This window comes from Balaenoptera physalus, assembly GCF_965194825.1.
Source record: "Balaenoptera physalus genome assembly, chromosome: 1".
Classification (NCBI taxonomy): Eukaryota; Metazoa; Chordata; class Mammalia; order Artiodactyla; family Balaenopteridae; genus Balaenoptera; species Balaenoptera physalus.
The window spans coordinates 160,456,569-160,472,938 of NC_138882.1; the positions used below are offsets into that span (position 1 = coordinate 160,456,569).

At 36.7% G+C, this 16,370-nt stretch overlaps 1 protein-coding gene and 1 long non-coding RNA gene across 5 annotated transcripts in view; one reads left to right on the forward strand and one right to left on the reverse strand.

Annotated features, from left to right (window-relative positions):
- The window catches only part of ST3GAL3 (ST3 beta-galactoside alpha-2,3-sialyltransferase 3), a 235,491-nt gene that overhangs the window by 185,057 nt on the left and 34,064 nt on the right, over positions 1 to 16,370 (reverse strand). The gene's annotated exons all lie outside the window — the stretch shown is intronic.
- The window catches only part of LOC309658057, a 271,553-nt gene continuing 258,523 nt past the window's right edge, over positions 3,341 to 16,370 (forward strand). The window contains exon 1 of the long non-coding RNA XR_014262015.1: positions 3,341 to 7,984. This is a non-coding gene — a long non-coding RNA (uncharacterized lncRNA). The remainder of the gene's footprint in view (positions 7,985 to 16,370) is intronic.

A 16,370-nucleotide genomic window follows, 5' to 3' on the forward strand; every position in this document is an offset into this window, starting at 1 on the left:
TGGGTAGGCTCCAGTGTTCGGTCGCCTCAGGCCAAACAACCAACAGGGAGGGAACCCAGCCCCTCCCATCAGCAGTCAAGTGGATTAAAGTTTTACTGAGCTCTGCCTACCAGAGCAAGAGCCAGCGCTACCCACCACCACTCCCTCCCATCAGGAAACCTGCACAAGCCTCTTGGATAGCCTCATCCACCAGAGGGCAGACAGCAGAAGCAAGAAGAACTACAATCCTGCAGCCTGTGGGACAAAAACCACATTCACAGAAAGATAGACAACATGAAAAGGCAGAGGGCTATGTACCAGATGAAGGAACAAGATAAAACCCCAGAAAAACAATTAAATGAAGTGGAGATAGGCAACCTTCCAGAAAAAGAATTCAGAATAATGATAGTGAAGATGATCCAGGACCTCGAAAAAATAATGGAGGCAAAGATTGAGAAAATGCAAGAAATGTTTAACAAAGACCTAGAAGAATTAAAGAACAAACAAACAGAGATGAACAATACAATAACTGAAATGAAAACTACACTAGAAGGAATCAACGGCAGAATAACTGAGGCAGAAGAACTGATAAGTGACCTGGGAGACAGAATGGTGGAATTCACTGCTGCGGAACAGAATAAAGAAAAAAGAATGAAAAGAAATGAAGACAGCTTAAGAGACCTCTGGGACAACATTATACGCAGCAACATTTGCATTATAGGGGTCCCAGAAGGAGAAGAGAAGGAGAAAGGACCCGAGAAAATATCTGAAGAGATTATAGTCAAAAACTTCCCTAACATGGGAAAGGAAATAGCCACCCAAGTCCAGGAAGTGCAGAGAGTCCCATACAGGATAAACCCAAGGAGAAACACGCGGAGACACACAGTAATCAAATTGGCAAAAATTAAATACAAAGAAAAATTATTGAAAGCAGCAAGGGAAAAACGACAAATAACATACAAGGGAATTCCCATAAGGTTAACAGCTGATTTTTCAGCAGAAACGCTACAAGCCAGAAGGGAGTGGCATGATATACTCAAAGTGATGAAAGGGAAGAATCTACAACCAAGATTACTCTACCCAGCAAGGATCTCATTCAGATTCGATGGAGAAATCAAAAGCTTTACAGACAAGCAAAAGCTAAGAGAATTCAGCACCGCCAAACCAGCTCTACAACAAATGCTAAATGAACTTCTCTAAGTGGGAAACACAAGAGAAGAAAAGGACCTACAAAAACAAACCCAAAACAATTAAGAAAATGGTCATAGGGACATACATATCAATAATTACCTTAAACATGAATGGATTAAATGCTCCAACCAAAAGAAACAGGCTCGCTGAATGGATACAAAAACAAGATCCATCGATATGCTGTCTACAAGAGACCCACTTCAGACCTAGGGACACATACAGACTGAAAGTGAGGGGATGGAAAAAGATATTCCATTCAAATGGAAATCAAAAGAAAGCTGGAGTACCTATACTCATATCAGATAAAATAGACTTTCAAATAAAGAATGTTACAAGAGACAAGGAAGGACACTACATAATGATCAAGGGATCAATCCAAGAAGAAGATATAACAATTATAAATATATATGCACCCAACATAGGAGCACGTCAATACATAAGGCAACTGCTAACAGCGATAAGAGAGGAAATCGACAGTAACACAATAATAGCGGGGGACTTTTTACACCTCACTTACAACAGTGGACAGATCATCCAAACAGAAAATTAATAAGGAAACACAAGCTTTAAATGACACAATAGACCAGATAGATTTAATTGATATTTATAGGACATTCCATCCAAAAACAGCAGATTACACTTTCTTCTCAAGTGCGCACAGAACATTCTCCAGGACAGATCACATCTTGGGTCACAAATCAAGCCTCAGTAAATTTACAAAAACTGAAATCATATCAAGCATCTTTTATGACCACGACACTAAGAGATTAGAAATCAATTTCAGGGAAAAAAACGTAAAAAACACAAACACATGGAGGCTACACAATACAATAAAATCCAAACCTATGGGATGCAGCAAAAGCAGTTCTAAGAGGGAAGTTTATAGCAATACAATCCTACCTCAAGAAACAAGAAAAATCTCAAATAAACAATCTAACCTTACACCAAAAGGAACTAGAGAAAGAAGAACCAACAAAACCCAAAGTTAGTAGAAGGAAAGAAATCATAAAGATCAGAGCAGAAATAAATGAAATTGAAACAAAGAAAACAATAGCAAAGATCGATAAAACTAAAAGCTGTTTCTTTGAGAAGATAAACAAAACTGATAAGCCATTAGCCAGACTCATCAAGAAGAAGAGGGAGAGGAGTCAAATCAATAAAATCAGAACTGAAAAAGAAGTTATAGCAGACATCGCAGAAATACAAAGCATCCTAAGAGACTACTGCAAGCAACTCTATGCCAATAAAATGGACAACCTGGAAGAAATGGACAAATTCTTAGAAAAGCACAACCTTCCGAGACTGAAGCAGGAAGAAATAGAAAATATGAACAGACCAATCACAAGTAATGAAATTGAAACTGTGATTAAAAATCTTCCAACAAACAAAAGTCCAGGACCAGATGGCTTCACAGGTGAATTCTATCAAACATTTAGAGAAGAGCTAACACCCATCCTTCTCAAACTCTTCCAAAAAATTGTGGAGGAAGGAACACTTCCAAACTCATTCTATGAGGCCACCATCACGCTGATACCAAAACCAGACAAAGATACTACAAAAAAAGAAAATTACAGACCAATATCACTGATGGAATATAGATGCAAAAATCCTCAACAAAATACTAGCAAACAGAATCCAACAACACACTAAAAGGATCATACACCATGATCAAGTGGCATTTATCCCAGGGATGCAAGAATTCTTCAATATACGCAAATCAATCAATGTGATACACCATATTAATAAAGTGAAGAATAAAAACCATATGATCATCTCAGTAGATGCAGAAAAGGCTTTCGACAAAATTCAACACCCATTTATGATAAAAACTCTCCAGAAAGTGGGCATAGAGGGAACTTACCTCAACATAATGAAGGCCATATATGACAAACCCACAGCAAACATCATTCTCAATGGTGAAAAACTGAAAGCATTTCCTCTAAGATCAGGAACGAGACAAGGATGTCTACTCTCACCACTATTATTCAACATAGTTTTGGAAGTACTAGTAACGGCAATCAGAGAAGAAAAAGAAATAAAAGCAATACAAATTGGAAAAGAAGAAGTAAAACTGTCACTGTTTGCAGATGACATGATACTATACGTGGAGAATCCTAAAGATGCCACCAGAAAACTACTAGAGCTCATCAATGAATTTGGTAAAGTTGCAGGATACAAAATTAATGCACAGAAATCTCTTGCATTCCTATACACTAATGATGAAAAATCTGAAAGAGAAATTAAGGAAGCACTCCCATTTACCACTGCAACAAAAAGAATAAAATACCTAGGAATAAACCTACCTAGGGAGCCAAAAGACCTGTATGCAGAAAACTATAAGACACTGATGAAAGAAATTAAAGATGATACCAACAGATGGAGAAATATACCATGTTCTTGGATTGGAAGAATCAAAATTGTGAAAATGACTATACTACCCAAAGCAATCTACAGATTCAATGCAATCCCTATCAAATTACCAATGGCATTTTTTACGGAACTAGAACAAAAAATCTTAAAATTTGCATGGAGACACAAAAGACCCTGAATAGCCAAAGCAGTCTTGAGGGAAAGAAACGGAGCTGGAGGAATCAGACTCCCTGACTTCAGACTATACTACAAAGCTACAGTAATCAAGACAATATGGTACTGGCACAAAAACAGAAACATAGATCAATGGAACAAGATAGAAAGCCCAGAGGTAAACCCACGCACCTATGGTCAACTAATCTTTGACAAAGGAGGCAAGGATATACAATGGAGAAAAGACAGTCTCTTCAATAAGTGGTGCTGGGAAAACTGGACAGCTACATGTAAAAGAATGAAATTAGAACACTCCCTAATACCATACACAAAAATAAACTCAAAATGGATTAGAGAGCTAAATGTAAGACTGGACACTATAAAAGTCTTAGAGGAAAACATAGGAAGAACACTCTTTGACATAAATCACAGCAAGATCTTTTGTGATCCACCTCCTAGAGTAATGGAAATAAAAACAAAAATAAACAAATGGGACCTAATGAAACGTCAAAGCTTTTGCACAGCAAAGGAAACCATAAACAAGACGAAAAGACAACCCTTAGAATGGGAGAAAATATTTGCAAATGAATCAATGGACAAAGGATTGATCTCCAAAATATATAAACAGCTCATGCAGCTCAATATTAAAAAGACAAACAATCCAATCAAAAAATGGGCAGAAGACCTAAACAGACATTTCTCCAAAGAAGACATAAAGATGGCCCAGAAAAAAAAGGAAAAAAAAAAAAAAAAAGATGGCCAAGAAGCACATGAAAAGCTGCTCAACATCACTAATTATTAGAGAAATGCAAATCAAAACTACAATGAGGTATCACCTCACACCAGTTAGAATGGGCATCATCAGAAAATCTACAAACAACAAATGCTGGAGAGGGTGTGCAGAAAAGGGAACCCTCTTGCACTGTTGGTGGGAATGTAAATTGATACAGCCACTATGGAGAACAGTATGGAGGTTCCTTAAGAAACTAAAAATAGAATTACCATATGATCCAGCAATCCCACTACTGGGCATATACCCAGAGAAAACCATAATTCAAAAAGACACATGCACCCCAATGTTCACTGCAGCACTATTTATAATAGCCAGGTCACGGAAGCAACCTAAATGCCCATCGACAGATGAATGGGTAAAGAAGATGTGGTACATATATACAATGGAATATTACTCAGCCATAAAAAGGAACGAAACTGGGTCATTTGTTGAGACATGGATGGATCTAGAGACTGTCATATAGAGTGAAGTAAGTCAGAAAGAGAAAAACAAATATCCTATATTAATGCATATATGTGGAACCTAGAAAAATGGTACAGATGAACCGGTTTGCAGGGCAGAAATTGAGACACAGATGTAGAGAACAAACATATGGACACCAAAGGGGGAAAGCGGCGGGGGGGTGGGGGTGGTGGTGTGATGAGTTGGGCGATTGGGATTGACATGTATACACTGATGTGTATAAAACTGATGACTAATAAGAACCTGCTGTATAAAGAAAAAAAAAAGAATCAAAACAGCCAAGACAATTTTGAAGAGGAAGAAGATGTGGTACTGATAAGGTGTGGAGACTTATTTATGCAATAACAAGACTTTTAAAATAAAACTAGTGTAACGTTGGCATGAGTGGGCAAGTAGTGTATGTCAGTGTAACAGTTCAGAGTGCTCAAGAAATGACCCACATATAATGAGAACTTGGTGTTATTATAAATTGGCATTATATTGATTAATCAGTATATTGTGCTACATAATTTTGTATGAAAAAAATCAACTTTAATTCTATATCTATGACTCTTCTTGGCGTTTCAGACTCATACTCAAACAATGTATCCCAAACTGAACTGATTGTAACTTGTCAAACTATTCCTTTTGTATTCTGTGTATCACTAGCAAGGAAATTTGAGAGCCAGTATTTATTCTTCTGCCTCCTAAATTTACCTCGCACATCCAAGCAATAAAATATTTTGTAGAGTTAAAAAAAAAAAAAAGTGGTGAGAGTAGATAGTCTTTGTCTTGTTCCTAGTCTTAGGAGAAAAACACTCAGTCTTTCACCATTAAGTATGTTCGCTATAGGGTTTTGTAGATGTTCTTTATCAAGGTGAGGAAGTGCCTCTCTACTCCTATTTTTCTGAGAGTTTTTATCATGAATAAACATTCAATTCTGTCAAATGCTTCTTCCACAATGATTGATATGATCATGTGATTTTTCTTCTTTGGCCTGTTAATATGATGGATTACATTGTTTAATTTTCAAATACTGAAAACAAAAAAAAAACAAAAAAAAAGAAACTGCCACGGCCACCCCAAGCTTCAGCGACCACCAACCTGACCAGTCGGCAGCCACCAACATCGAGGCAAGACCCTCCACCAGCAACAAGATTCCAACTCGCTGAAGGCTCAGAGGATGGTTAGCAATTTTTAGAAATAGAGTTTTTTTAATCAAGATATATACATTGTTTTTTATGCATAATGCTATTGTACACTTAATATACTACAGTATAGCATAAGTTTAACTTTTATATGTACCAGGAAACCAAAAAATTCATGTGACTCTCTTTATTGCAGTGGTCTAGAACGGAACATGCAATATCTCCAAGATACACTTGTATCCGTGTGCCATCAGTGCTGTCTTGAATTGGACATGGAATGCAATTGCTGTTATTCTTGCTTTTAAATTATAAATTTGTATTAGTTTAGCCATTAGTTGTTTGTTGTGAGTTGTTCTAGTTGTTAACTCTACATGAGTATTGATGCATATTTACATCCATAAGACTTCTGACATAGGGGCTTCCCTGGTGGTGCAGTGGTTGGGAATCCGGCCGCCAATGCAGGGGACACGGGTTCGAGCCCTGGCCTGGGAAGATCCCACATGCCGCGGAGCAACTAAGCCCGTGTGCCACAACTACCGAGCCTGCGCTCTAGAGCCCGCGAGCCACAGCTACTGAGCATGCGTGCCACAACTACGGAAGCCCGCGCGCCTAGAGCCCGTGCTCTGCAACAAGAGAAGACACCGCAACGAGAAGCCCACGCATCACAATGAAGAGAGCCCCCACTCGCCACAACTAGGGAAGGCCTGCACACAGCAACGGGGACCCAGCACAGCCACAAATAATAAATTAAAAAAAAAAAAAAACATTTCTGACAGTTTTCAAATTACAAAACCTCAAGGCATATGTGAGTTACTGTTCAAATATGAACAATCTCTTAAAGTAGATTTATACATAATCCTCCCCAAATTTGCTTGTAGAGAGATACTCCACCCATATCACCCAGTTCTTTTCCACTGAAAAGTGAAAATAGATGAAATAAGTGGACTAAGAGGTCTCTTGCCCTAAGTTTGTGATGGTCAAAAAAGTTTGTGAGGGAATAACTGAGGAGGAAGATCTCAGCAAAAAAGACTTAGTATATTAAGAAGACTTCAGCTATCAAGTATTGCTACTAAGAGCACAAACTTTGAGGATAGAAGTCTTTAGTTCCCTGTCTCCACTAGTGACCAATTCACTTAAAGCTTTCTGTTTTCCCATCTGTAAAATGGGACAACAACCCAGACTCCACCCCTCCACCTATGTGATCTCAAACAAGGCACTAACTTGCTGAGCCTCAATAACCTAACCTGTAAATTGTGAAAATACTACCAAACATAACAAGTAGGGGATTAAATAAGGTGATGCATGCAAAGCATTTTAGAACAGTGCAACTCCAAGTACATAGTTAAGTGTTCAAAAGATGTGACCTGTTATCACCTCACAGCATTGCTAGATTATAAGGACCATGAAAGCAGGACAGCGCCATATTCATCTATCTATCCCAAAGACCCGACACAGTGCCAGGCATATTCTAACTGCCAATGAATGTTTAAGTGCTGATGATTTTGAACTTCCTACAAATGAGGCCTAAGGTTGACCTATATGTCTGTGTGCATTTGAGTGTTTGCGTGTGTGTGTGTGTGTGTGTGTGTGTGTGTGTGCGCGCGTGCGTATAAGTGAAAAACATCATCTTTTTTGTTTCAGGACCTAATGATCTACCTTAGCCATTTCAATCACTGTACAGTATCCACTGAATGCATACACCATATTTTATTTACTCAATCCTCTATCAGCCATTTAGGTTGCTTCCATTTTTTTCTAATAAATAATGATGCGATGTACACATATACATATATCTCTGCACGCTTGTTCTGTATTATGCAGGAAGTAAAAACTGCAGAATCAAAAGGTATGCATATTTGAACTTTTGAATACATATTGTTATACTGTCTTCCAGAAATCCACTTAAAGTGTATAAAAATAATGGCTTACTCACACCTGTGCAGGGCATAATCATTCTAAAATCTCTGTCAATCTGGAAGGTAAAAATAATATAACTGTCATTTAAAACTCATATACTGAAAATATTTTTCTTGGTTTGTTAGTTGTCATTTAAGTTTACTTAAAATTTCTTTCTCCATAAAAAAGTTTCATATAAAAGAAAATAAAACTTTTCATTTTTTTTACTGTGTTGTTTCTTACCTTAGTGTCATGCTAATAAAATCGTTCTCAACCCCAATGTTATATTCTTTTTTATTTCCTGCTAGTTTAATTTCATTTTTTACAATTAAATCTGTATCTAACTGGAATTTATTTTTGTATAAGGTGTGTGAAAGTGATGTAAATTTTTCTAAATAAAATAAAATAGGTAATAGTCTCACTTCTGCATATATATATGTATATATATATATATGAGATCATGCACTGTAGATAACAGATCTATTAATTTCTTCCTGGGCTAGTATGACAGTTTTAATTACTGTAGCTTTATAATAGATTCTGATATCTGGTCAAATATCTTTTTCTGCAATGATTAAGATATGGTTTTTCCTCTTCATTCTGTTAATGTGGTAATTACATTGACTAATTTTTAAATGGTGAACCGACCTTTAAGTCCTTAGTCATGTTGTAATATCCTGTAATTATGTATTGCCAGACTTAATTAGCTAACATCTTGTTGAGGATTTTTGTACCTATGTTCATGAAGGATTCTGACCTATAATCTTGCCTTCTGTAATATATTTGTCATGTTTTGGTCAAGATTATGCCGGTCTCATAAACTGGATTGGGAAGTATTTCTTCCTGTATTTTCAGAGAGAGTTTGTGCAAGACTAGTATTAAACCCTTCCTTGAATGTTTATAGAATTCATCAGTGAAACTGTCTGAGCCTGAAGCCTTCTGATTATGAATCTAAGTTCTTTCATAGATAAAAAGCTACTCAAATTTTCTATTTCCTCTTCAGTCAGTTTGGGTAAGCTGTGTTTTCAAAGGAATTTGTCCATTTCACCTAAATTGTTAATTTTATTAGCATAATAATGGCCATAATATTCCCCAACTACCTTTTTACTGTGTGTAGGATCTGTAGTAATATTGCCACATCTCTTCCTAAATTATGTTTTCTTTCTTATTTCCGTGATTTTTAAAAAAATTTATTTATTGTAATTAAAATATACATAAAATTGCGCTTCCCTGGTGGCGCAGTGGTTAAGAATCCGCCTGCCAATGCAGGAGACACGGGTTCGAGCCCTGGTCCGGGAAGATCCCACATGCCGCAGGGCAATTAAGCCCGAGCGCCACAACTTCTGGGCCTGCGCTCTAGAGCCCGCGAGCCACAACTACTGAGCCTGGGCACCTAGAGCCCGTGCTCCACAACAGGAGAAGTCACCGCAACGAGAAGCTCGTGCACCGCAACGAAGAGCAGCCCCTGCTCGCCTCAACTAGAGAAAAGCCCGCGTGCAGCAACAAAGACCCAGTGCAGCCAAAAATAAAATAAATAAAATAAATAAATTAAAAAATATATATATATATACATAAAATTTACCATTTTAACCACTTTTAAGAGTACAGTTCTATGATAATAAGTATATTCACACTGCTGCAAATCCATCACTACTATCCATCTCCAGAACATTTCACCTTTCCCAAATGAAACTCTGTACCCATTAAAAGCTGATTATCCATTCCCCCCCTTCCTCCAGCCCCTGGCAACCACCGTTCTACTTTCTGTCTCTATGAATTTGACTACTCTAGGAACTTCATGTAATGGAATCATACAATATTGGTCCTTTAGTGACTGGCTTATTAAATTTAGCACAATGAATTCAAAGTTCATCCATATAGCATGTTTCAAAATTTCTTTCCTTTTTAAGGTGAAATAATATTCCATTGTATGTATATACCACATTTTGTTTATCTGTTCATCCGCTGATGAACACTTGGGTTGCTTCTACCTTTTGAAAATTGTGAATAATGCTGTTATGAACACATGTGTACAAATATCTGTTCAAGTCCTTGCTTTCACTTCTTTCTAGTATATACCCAGAAGTACAAATGCTGGATCATATAGTAATTTTATTTTTAATTTTTTCAGAAATCATCGTATCATTTTCCATAGCAGGTAGACTTAGGAATGCACGTAGAATGCATTTTACATTCCCACCAGCAATGCAACAAGGATTCCAATTTCTCCACATCCTTGCCAATACCTGTTATTTTGTTTTTTGATAATAACCATCCTAATGAGTGTGAAGTGTTATTTCATTGCGGTTTTGATCTGCATTTTCCTAATGATTAGTGATGTTGAGCATGTTTTCATGTGTTTATTAGTTATTTATATATCTCCTTTGGAGAAGTGTCTATGCAAATCCTTTGCCAATTTTTGAATCAGGTTTTTTAATTGTTGAGTTGTAGGAGTTCTTTACATATTCTGGAGAGCAATCCTTTATCAGATACATGATTTGTAAATATTTTTTCCCTTTCCATGGGTTGCCTTTTCATGATGTTGATGGTGTCCTTTGATGCAAAAAAGTTTCAACTTGAAGTCCAATTTGTCTAATTTTTCTTTTGTTGTCTGTGCTTTTGGTGTCATCCATGATTATTCTTGTTAGGAATTTATCAATTTTCTTAATTTTTTCAAAGAACCAAATATTGGTTTTGTTAATTTTCTCAATTGTTTGTTTTCTATTCCTTTGATTTCTGTTATATCTCCATCATTTATTTTCTTCTACTTACTCTGGATTAAATCTACCCTTCTTCTTTTAGCCTTTTAAGGTGGAAATGGAGATCACTATTTTGAAGACTTTCTTCTTTTCTAATGTAGTCATTTAAAGCTATAAGTTTTCTTCTAAGCATTGTTCTTGCTGTACCCAACAAATTTTACTATACAGTGTTTTCATAATCATTCAGTTTAAAATATTTTCTGTTTTCTCTTATGGCTTCTTATTTACTCTATAAGTTACTTAAGAGCTTGTTTAGTAGGCAAATATTTGAGAAGGCAACAACCTTTTTCTGTAAAGGCCAGATAATAAATATTTTAGACTTTGCAGGCCAGATAGTCTCTGTCACAACTATTCAATGTGTGGAGAAAAGGGAACCCTCTTGCACTGTTGGTGGGAATGTAAATTGGTACAGCCACTATGGAGAACAGTATGGAGGTTCTTTAAAAAACTAAAAACAGAGCTACCATATGATCCTGCAATCCTACTCCAAGGCATATATCCAGAGAAAACCATAATTCAAAAGGACACATGCACCCCAATGTTCATAGCAGCACTGCTTACAATGGCCAAGACGTGGAAGCACCCATTGACAAATGAATGGATAAAGAAGATGTGGTATATTTATACACTGGAATATACTCAGCCATGAAAAAGAATGAAATAATGCCATTTGCAGCAAAATGGATGGACCTAGAGATTATCATACTAAGTGAAGTAAGCCAGACAAAGACAAATAACATATGATATTGCTTATATGTGGAATCTGAAGAAAAATGATAACATGAACTTATGTACAAAACAGAAACAGACTCACAGACACAGAAAACAAACTTATGGTTACCAAAGGGGAAAGGGTGAGGGATAAATCAGGAGTTTGGGATTAACATATATACACTACAATATATAAAACAGATAAACAACAAGGACCTACTGTATAGCACAGGGAACTATACTCAATATTTTGTAATAACCTATAAGGGAAAAGAATCTGAAAAAAAATATATATGTGTATATAATTGAATTACTTTGCCATACACATGAAACTAACACAACATTGTAAATCCACTATACTTCAATAAAAATAAATTTTTAAAATATTGCCATTATAGCACAAAAGTAGCAATAGACAATATGTAAATGAATTGACATGGTTGTGTTCTGATAAAACTTTACAGAAACAGACAGCAGGCTGGATTTGGTCTGCAAGATTTAGTTTGCCTGTACCTGTAATTACTGTCTTATTATTATTGATTTCTGATTTAATTCCATCATAACCATAGAATGTACTCTGTAAGATTTCAATTTTTTAAAATGTATTAAGACTTATTTTATGGCCTAGTATCAACCTAAATGAACACTGTTTACACTTGAAAAGAATGCATGTCTGCCATTATTAGGTAAAGTGTTCCATAAATTTCAATTAGGTAGAAGTAGTTGATAGTGTTGCTTAGACCTCCAATAGCTGTACAGATTTTTTGACTTGTTTTATTAATTACTGAGAGACGGGGGTATTAATATATTTGAACATGATTGGGGAATCGTCCTTTTCTCCCTTTAGTCTTATTAGTTTCTGCTTAATGAGGTGTGATGCTCTGTTATTAGGTACATACATATTTATATATGTCTTCCTGGTGAATTGCTCCTTTTATCATTATGTAATGACCCTCTCTAATCTCTTGCAAACTCTTTGTCTTGAAGTATAATTTGCTGAAATTAATATAGCTGTGCCAACTTTCTTATGCTTATTATTTTCCATCCTTTACTTTGACCCTGTGTCTTTAAATTGAAAATATATGTCTCATATTAGGACATAGTTAGATTATGCTTCATTAACCATTCTGACAGTTTCTGCCTTTAACTGGAGTTTTAATCCATTCACATTTAAATGTAATTATTTATATAGTAAGGATGAAGTCAACTGTCTTATCATTTGTGTTCCATTTCTCCCTTCTGTTTTTTTCTTCTTATATGGCTGTTTTCTGGGGTTAACTGAATTTTTTTAGTGCTCCATTTTATTTCTTCTATTGATTTCTTAGATATAAACCTCTTTTCGTTATTTTTTTACTAGTTGTTCTACTAAGGAATACCACACCCTTCACTTATCAGAGTCTATACAGAGTCAATATAATACCTCTCTACATATGACATTTCATACTTCTGACTTTACCCTTTACTCACTTTATACGCAACATTCCTATTTCCCATTTCTTATTTCCTGTTCACAGATGTAATAATCTTACAACACTAAAATTCCATTTACTCACCCCCCACTCCTTATGCAAGTGTTGTCCTATCTTTTATTTCACATGTTCTCAATGTCACTTTACAGGGTGACTATTTTTGCTTTAAGCAATTAGTTGTCTTTTAAGCAAACTACGGGGAGAAAGGAAAAAGAGTCTCTTATATTTGCCCACTATTTATCATATCCAGTGATATTCATTTGTTCCTGCAGATCCAAGTTTCCACCTGGTATCACTTCCCACTGGCCTAAAGGATATCCTTTAGCATTCTTTTGTTATACAGTTCTGCTAGCAACAAATTCTCTTAACTTTTATTTGAAAATGTCTTTATTTCATCCTCATTTCTGAAGAATATTTTCCTTACATAAAGAATTCTGGGATGACAGGTTTTTGGTATTTTTCTTTCAACATTTAAAGATCTTTCATTGTGTTCTGATCTTTATAGTGAAAGGTCAGTGGAATTTCTTACCCCCATATGTAATGTTTCCTTTTTTCTGTCTGCTTTCAAGATTTTCACTTTATTTTTATTTATTTTATTTTTGGCTGCGTTGGGTCTTCGTTGCTGCATGCAGGCTTTCTCTAGTTGTGGTGAGCAGGGGCAACTCTCCATTGCGGTGTGTGGGCTTCTCATTGCTGTGGCTTCTCTTGCTGCAGAGCATGAGCTCTGGGCGCATGGGCTTCAGTAGTTGCAGCATGCGGGCCCTAGAGCATGCAGGCTTCAGTAGTCACAGCACGCGGGCTCAGTAGTTGTGGCTTGCGGGCTCTAGAGCGCAGGCTCAGTAGCTGTGGCACACAGGCTTAACTGCTCCACGGCATGTGGGATCTTCCCGGACCAGGGATCAAACCCGTGTCCTCTGCACTGGCAGGCGGATTCTTAACCACTGTGCCACCAGGGAAGTCCCCACTTTAATTTTAGATTTCAGAAGTTTGACTGTGATGTAACTAGATTTCCTCTCTCCCCCAAAATGTATCCTTCTTAAGAGTTTGCTGAGCTTCTTAGATTTGTAAGTTAAGTTGTTTCCACCAAATTTAGGAAGTTTTCAGCCATTATTTCTTCAAAATTTTTTCTGCCCAATTCTCATATATATTAGAAAATTTTATATTGTCCCACAGGTCCCTGAGGCTCTGTTCATTTTTCTTCAATACTTTCTTCTTTCTGTGGTTCAGACTGGATAATTTCTATTGCACTCTCTTCAAGTTCATTGACTTCTTCTGTTTTATCCAGTCTACTGTTAAATGAAATACTCATTTCTGTTCCTATACTTTTCAGTTCTAGAATTTGCATTTGGTTCTTCTTTATAGTTTCTACTTATCTGCTAAGACTACTTACTGTTCACTGTATTTCTTTTCATTCTTCAGATTATCCATAATAGCTACTTTGTCTGCTAAGTCCAATATCTGGGCCATCTTACCAAGACTTGGGGTTTTTTCCTTGAATATAGATTGCATTTTCCTGTTTGTTTGTATGTAACTTCTTATTGAACACTGGACACTGTGGATATTACATGTAGAAACTATGAGTACTATTATCTTCCTCTGAAGAGTGTTGATTTGTATTTTAATAGGCAGTTCAAGCACTTCCCTGGCGGTCCAGTGGTTAGGACTCCACACTTCCACTGCAGGGGGCATGGGTTCGATCCCTGGTTGAGGAACTAAGATCCCACATGCCACATGGTGTGGCAAAAAAAAAAAAAAAAAAAAAAAAAAAAGAGGCAGTTCAATTACTGCCTGACCACCCTAAACTTATGTAGCCATGATTTTATGCTACGTTTAGTGTAGATCTGAGGAAAGTCCATGGTGTTTCAGACTTCTCTAACTTGATGGGACTCATCTACTTAAGACTTAGCAATATGCATTTAAGGTTCCTCCACATCTTCTCATGCCTTCGATAGTTCATTTCTTGTTAGTGCTTAATAACATTCCATTGTCTGGATGTACTACAGTTTAGTTATCCATTCAACTATCGAAGGACATCTTGGTTGCTCCCAAGTTTGGCAGTTATGAATAAAACATCATAAACATCCAAGTATAGGTTTTGGACACAGTTTTCAATTCATTTGGATAAATACCAAGGAATGTGATTGCTGGATCATAGAGTAAGAGTATATTTCGTTTTGTAAGAAACTGCTAAACTGTCTTCCAGAGTAGCTGTACCATTTTGCATTCCCACCAGCAATGAATGAGAGTTCTTGTTGCTCCACAACCTTGCCAGCATTTTGGCATTATCAGTGTTCCAGATTTTGGCCATTCTAATAGGTATGTAGTGATATCTCATTGTTACTTTAATTTGCATTTCCCTGATGACATATGATATAGAGCATCTTTTCATGTGCTTACTTTCCATCTGTATACATTCTTTGGTGAGGTCTTTGGTGCATTTTTAAATTGGGTTACCTGTGTTCTTATTGTTGAGTTTTAAGAGTTCATATATTTTGAATAACAATCCTTTATCAGATGTGTCATTTACAAATATTTTCTCCCAAGCTGTAGCTTGTTTTTTCATTCTCTGCACAGAGCAGAAGCTTTTAATTTTAATGAAGTCCAGTTTTTTAGTGATTTCTTTCATGAACTGTGCCTTTGGTGTTGTATCTAAAAAGTCATCACCAAATCCAAGGTCATCTAGATTTTCTCCTCTATCTTCTAAAAATTTTATAGTTTTATGTTTTACATTTAGATCTGTGATCCATTTTGAGTTAATTTTTTTTTTTTTTTGTTCTTTTTATTTATTTATTTATGACTGTGTTGAGTCTTCGTTTCTGTGCGAGGGCTTTCTCTAGTTGCGGCAAGTGGGGACCACTCTTCATCGCGGTGCGCGGGCCTCTCACCATTGCGGCCTCTCTTGTTGCGGAGCACAGGCTCCAGACGCGCAGGCTCAGTAATTGTGGCTCACGGGCCCAGCTGCTCCGTGGCATGTGGGATCTTCCCAGACCAGGGCTCGAACCCGTGTCCCCTGCATTGGCAGGCAGATTCTCAACCACTGCACCACCAGGGAAGCCCTTGAGTTAATTTTTGTGAAAGGTATAAGGTCTGTCTAGATTTGTTCTTCCTTTTGTTTTTGTTTTTTCGGTATATGGATGTCCAGTTGTTCCAGCACCACTTTGTTAAAAAGACTCTCTTTTCTCCATTGTCTTGCTTTTGCTCCTTTGTCAGATATCAGTAGACTATATGTGGGTCTATTTCTGGGCTCTCTATCAATGTTCCACTGATCTATTTGTCTAGTCTTTTGCCAATACCACACTATCTTGATTACTGTAGCTTTATAGTAAGTCTTAAAGTCAGGTAATGCCAGTCCTCCAACTTTGTTGTTTTTGTATAAAATCGTGTTGGCTATTCTGGGTCTTTTGCCTCTTCATATAAACACTAGGATCGGTTAGTATTCACAAAATAACCTGCTTGGATT